A 5,629-nucleotide genomic window follows, 5' to 3' on the forward strand; every position below is an offset into this window, starting at 1 on the left:
GCCTAAATGTTTATTGTATATTATTGTTAATCTATGTATATAAAACTCAACTTGTGTGTCTGTGTGTTTAACTTCCCGGCACATTTCCTCCTAGCCAACAAATCGTAGAACCACCAAAAATGGGTCACTTAAAGTTTAGGCGAATGAAAATTGAACTGTGCTATTTCTGTTCCGAAATTCATCTCACAAGTGCAAAAATCCATAATGTGTTTGTTTAGGCCTTATCCCATACAGTGAATAGTGAACTTTACTCAGTCAGCTGTTTGACATGAACTGTGTTCACCACGCGTGCAAGCATGCGTAAATTGCATGAAAAATAAAAAATCAAGATATAAAAATGAATCACCGTAAACATTGTAGAAATTCGGCCATGAAAAGAATTTTCGGGATGTAGCCTGGAGGGTTTTTTCGTATTAATCGTTTGGACTTTGTGAACACATACCAATTGTTTTCATAACATTTTTAATGCTTTGAATTAAATGTGACCATTTTGCAAAGCTGGGCAATACTGCTAGTTGAAAATAAAAGTAAGAGGCTTAGTGCCTCATTTTTTTTTTTTTTGAACTGTAAAAAATGGCTCGTGAATGAAATTATAAAAGATCAATGTTCTCGGGTAAGCAGTGATCGGCGGGGGTCGCTTGTTGCCCTCATTTATCATCATTTTCATTTGTCATTTGATATAACATTATGTCTATGTCCAGCCCATAGCTTCCCTTCTAAGTAAGGCCTTTATGGACAATATAATGTGTGTGTGTGTGTGTGCATGTACACACATGTATTCTTGCCTGGACATCATGTAGTAGTTGTAAAGGAGCATTACCATCATACAGGTGTTGTCTCTAGTTTTCCATAGAAAACATGTCTGGTCATAGGGAAATATTACCTTGCTTGGAAGCAGGTGAGGGTTAGCAACAAGAAGGGCATCAAGCCATAGGAAATGTGCTCCAGTAAATGGTTGGATGGTTCGACTGGGGTCTGGGAAGCCAGGAGGCTGCACTAGGCTCCTGTCTGATCTGGCAGTGCTTCTACAGCTGGATGCCCTTCTTAACGCAAACCACTCCGTGAGTGTAGTGGGTGCTTTTTACGTCCCATGCAAATATGGAAAACTGTTTGTTAAGTAATGAAGACGATGATAATGAACTTTTCCAGTTGGTTCTTTGTTTTGATACAAATGCACAGCATTTTATGGCAGAGTCATTGATTTTAACTTATTTTCATAAAATATACTGACATGAAAATACTGTATTACATTTGAGGAAGGTTTATTAAAGAAATTATTCAGTTTTAACTCTGACATTTCATTGAAAACCACTGACAATTTTGGCAGTTACATAGGACTTTGAAGAAATTGTAATATGATAAAATGATGCATATTGTTAAGGTCATTGTTGATGATTGCCAAAATTTGAAGTGTTAGTTGAAAGGTATATAGTTTAATGTGTGTGTGTGTGATTTAAACAAAAAACGACTGAGTTGTTTGTGGAAAGAGAAATTATTCAGGAAGTAACATGAATGTCTGTATACATATATATATATACATGGTCTGATCAATAAGTATTCAGACTGTTGGTGTAGTAACGAAGCTAAAGTACAGAGAGTGAAGCCCCTTGGCACAGATTGACCTTGAACTCTGCTGTGCATACACACACTAAGTTTTAATGTTCTAGATCACTTCTGCTATTTACAGCAGTGCTAGGAAGGAAGGTGTGTAGTGTGTGATTGTCGTATTGATCATGACAGAGAAAGTTGAGCAGAGAATCTGCATCAAATTTTGCCAAAAGCTTGGCAATACCTGCTCAGAGGCCTATGCAAAGTTTTCAAAAAGTTTTTATCATTCTCGACACAATCAAGGAGCTCTTGTGCAATTGAAACCCAAGTGTCCTTTTGGTCAGCTGAAAACAGTTTTGGCACAAACTTGGCCGACATGCGTCTCATACCCAAATCTTCAGTGATTATAGACTGAACTAAACTGTAAGTAATCTGCACAGCCTCTGATAACTCATGGATGGTAATTTGACAATTTCACCTCACAGCTGGACACACATCTGCCATATCTTTCTCAGTTCTGCTAGTTACGAGTCTCCCAGAATGTTTGTCATTATCGACATTTTTTTCAGCCATCTTGGAAATGTCTGAACCACTCATACTCCCCTCCATACACTTTCTGCAGCTTTGCGCAGGCCTCTGAGCAGGTATTACCATGACAATTTCTCTGTCATGGTTAATGCAATGATCATACACTACACACCTTCCTGCCAAGCACTGCTGTAAACAGTGGAAGTGAGCTAGAATATTAAAACTTAGTGCACATGCACTGTAACTTAGTGGTTTGGCAAAAGAGACTGATAGAATAAGTACTAGGTTTACAAAGAATAAGTCCTGGGAATCGATTTGTTTGACTAAAGGCGGTGCTCCAGCATGACCACAGTCAAATGACTGAAACAAGAAAAAGAATAAAAGCATATACATGTGTGTGTGTGTGTGTGTGTGTGTGTGTGTGTGCGTGTGTGTGTGTTTATGTGTGTGGTTGTATGTATCATTGTCTAGATGTCACATGATGGTTGTGATTGAGAATTATCTTCATCATACAAGTGAGGCTGTTTGTTTCCTTGTCTACTGTGAAAAACATGTCCAGCTTGGAAACAGGTGAAGGTTTGCAACAGGAAGGGCATCCAGTTGTAGAAAATCTGCCTCAACAAATTCTGTCTGGAAAAATAGACATTGAATTATGATGATGATGATGATGATGATATGTGCCAAAAGTTATCCACCACAAAATAGCCAAGATATATTAAAAATATATAAAAATAACATTTGTAGCAAAGCAAAAATATAGAATTTTATATTTTAATTAAATCTTATGACTCTATAAACTGAACTCTTCCTTCTCAAAATTGAAATTTTACAACCCCCTGCTGGAACCTAGTGTCCACATTTTCCTACCCAAGGGTTTAAGATTAACATCAACCATATCGATCTCAGCAGCTGGAGAGAGCTTGTAACTGTTATGGACACTACCTTCCCCTCTTCTCCAGTTCAATTTTGCTATAAAAAATGATTTAAATACTAAATACATACATAGGTACTCTGTTCAGTTTTAACTGACTGACCTTCTTAAATTGTATATGTTTGTGAAATCATGCTGCTAAAACCAAATCCACCAGGTTATTTTTCTAAATCCAAACCAATAAATCTTGTGATGTTGTCAACCAACCCACCTACCATATGGTTTCCAGATGATATTTATTTTAATCACCCCCACCTTACTCTAGAAATATTAGTCAGATGAGAAGAGAAAAAAAAGAGCTGAAAGGTAAGATTATGTTAATTTGTACAGAATTGTTGATATGACGAGAAGAGAAAGGGAGACGTGAGTTATTTATGATGTTTCTCTGGTAAAAGAAATAAAGCATGTCACAACCATATTATTACATGTGTGGAATATATTACGGATCAGTTACAGAACTTCATATGTATTAATAATGCTTGTTGAATTACAGAACCCTAGAGCTAGACTAAGAAAGGATTATATATACAAGCATGGGTGTGTAGTTTAGAAGTTCACTTCCCTCAACTCCCGACCATAAAGTTCAGGTTTGAACCAGTTGTACTGCATCTTAGGCAAGTGTCTCTTTTTTAACAGACAGAGCTTTGTGAATGGATTTGGTAGACGAAAACTGAAAGAAGCCAGTTTCATACATATGTGTACTGTGCTGGGTTAACCATTAAGCAAAATAAGCATGTGCTTACGGCATCGAGGGAATGGAATTGCCACCGGAATGGCTGAAACTCCGACGTCTGGCAGCTGACTTGGCAGACACCCATAAAATTATCAACCATCTTACAAACAATAACTCTGAGCACCTTTTCAAACTCCATCTGTCTAACACCTGTGGACATATTTACAAAGTCAGAAAACAGCACAGCTCCCATGACTTTCGGAAACATTTTTTCACACTAAGAGTTGCTGAAGTATGGAACAAACTGCCGGCATCAGTTGTTAGTTGTCTGAGCACTGCATCCTTCAAAACTTCCATGCTTTCTGAGATTCGCCAACACTACACCTGAGTTTCTCCCCTCCATACACACGCAAGCATGTATCTGACTCATACACTGTTCACTTTCCAGACATTTGTACATTACTGCATATGCTTTATACACACTTTTGACAAGTTGTGGTGCACCTGAGCACTATATACAATAATTTCATTATTCATATTCAAATCACTTGAAACTTGCTAAAATAATATTAGATGTGGTTTATACGATCAGAAATATATTTCAAAGTGTTCATGGTCTCATAATGAGCATTTGATCAAATTACTTAAATAAAGTAAGAGAAAAAATTTCAAATATAAATAAAGTGGAAGTATACAAAAATAATCATTATTTTCCATTTTTCTTTTAGTCTTGTTTCATTTTGAAAAATGTATTGTCAAGTGATGATGGAGGAACATATATATATATATATGTGTATATATTATATATATATATATATATATATATATATGTGTATATATATATATATATATATATATATATATATATTATATATATAGATAGATAGATAGATAGATAGATAGATAGCTATACACACATACACATACATACACACAGGTACAGGCATGATTGTGTGGTAAGAAACTTGCTTTCCAATTACATGGCTCTATGTTCAGTCCCATTGTGTGGCACCTTGGGCAAGTGTCTTCTATTATAGTCTCAGGCTAACCAAAGCCTTGTGAGTGAATTTGGCAAATGGAAACTGAAAGAAACCTGTCATAGGGCTGCTGACTGGCTCTCATGCCGATGGTACGTAAAAATAGCACCATTCAAGCGTGGTTGTTGCCAGTGCCACTGGACTGGCTCCTGTGTAGGTGGGACATAAAAAGCACTATTTGACCACGGTGTATGCCAGTACCACTTGACTGGCCCTCGTGCCAGTGGCATATAAAAGCACCCACTACACTCTCGGAGTGATTGGCTTTAGGAAGGGCATCCAGCTGTAGAAACTTTGCCAGATCAGATTGGAGACTGGTGCAGCCTTCTGGCTCGCCAGCCCTCAGTCAAACCGTCCAACCCATGACAGCATGGAAAGCAAACGTTAAACGATGATGATGATGACACACATTAGTGTACACGTGTTCCCCCCCCCCCACTTGACAACCAGTGTTGGTGTGTTTACATCCCTGTAACTCAGCAGTTTGGCAAAAGACACTGATATAATAAGTACCTGGCTTAAAATAGAAGCATTGAGGTCGATTCATTTGACTGAAAATTCTTCAAAGTGGTGCCCCAGCATAGCGGCAGACCGGTGACTGAGCCAAGTAAAAAAGTCAGGGATATCTCTGGAATACTCAACCACTTCACATGTGAAGTGTATTAGGTGATCATTCAGTTGATTTAAACACTTAGATGTGGAAATTGATATGAGAGTCTATCAGCATACATGTGAGTGTGTGTGTGTGTGTATGTGTGTGTGTGTGTACATATATACCTTATTTTAGTCATTAGACTGTGTCCATGCTGTAGCACTGCTTTGAAGCATTTTGGTTAAATGAATCGATCCCAGTACTTTTAAAACCTGATACTTATATTATTGGTGTGCTTTGCTGAACTGTTAAGGGGACAT

The 5,629-nt window shown here is 37.5% G+C and overlaps 1 long non-coding RNA gene across 1 annotated transcript in view; it reads left to right on the forward strand.

Annotated features, from left to right (window-relative positions):
• The window catches only part of LOC118762823, a 15,155-nt gene extending 14,344 nt beyond the window's left edge, over window positions 1–811 (forward strand). The window contains exon 3 of the long non-coding RNA XR_004998572.1: window positions 801–811. This is a non-coding gene — a long non-coding RNA (uncharacterized LOC118762823). The remainder of the gene's footprint in view (window positions 1–800) is intronic.
• Window positions 812–5,629: the final 4,818 nt, after the last annotated feature.

This window comes from Octopus sinensis, linkage group LG3 (genome assembly GCF_006345805.1).
Source record: "Octopus sinensis linkage group LG3, ASM634580v1, whole genome shotgun sequence".
Taxonomy (NCBI): Eukaryota; Metazoa; Mollusca; class Cephalopoda; order Octopoda; family Octopodidae; genus Octopus; species Octopus sinensis.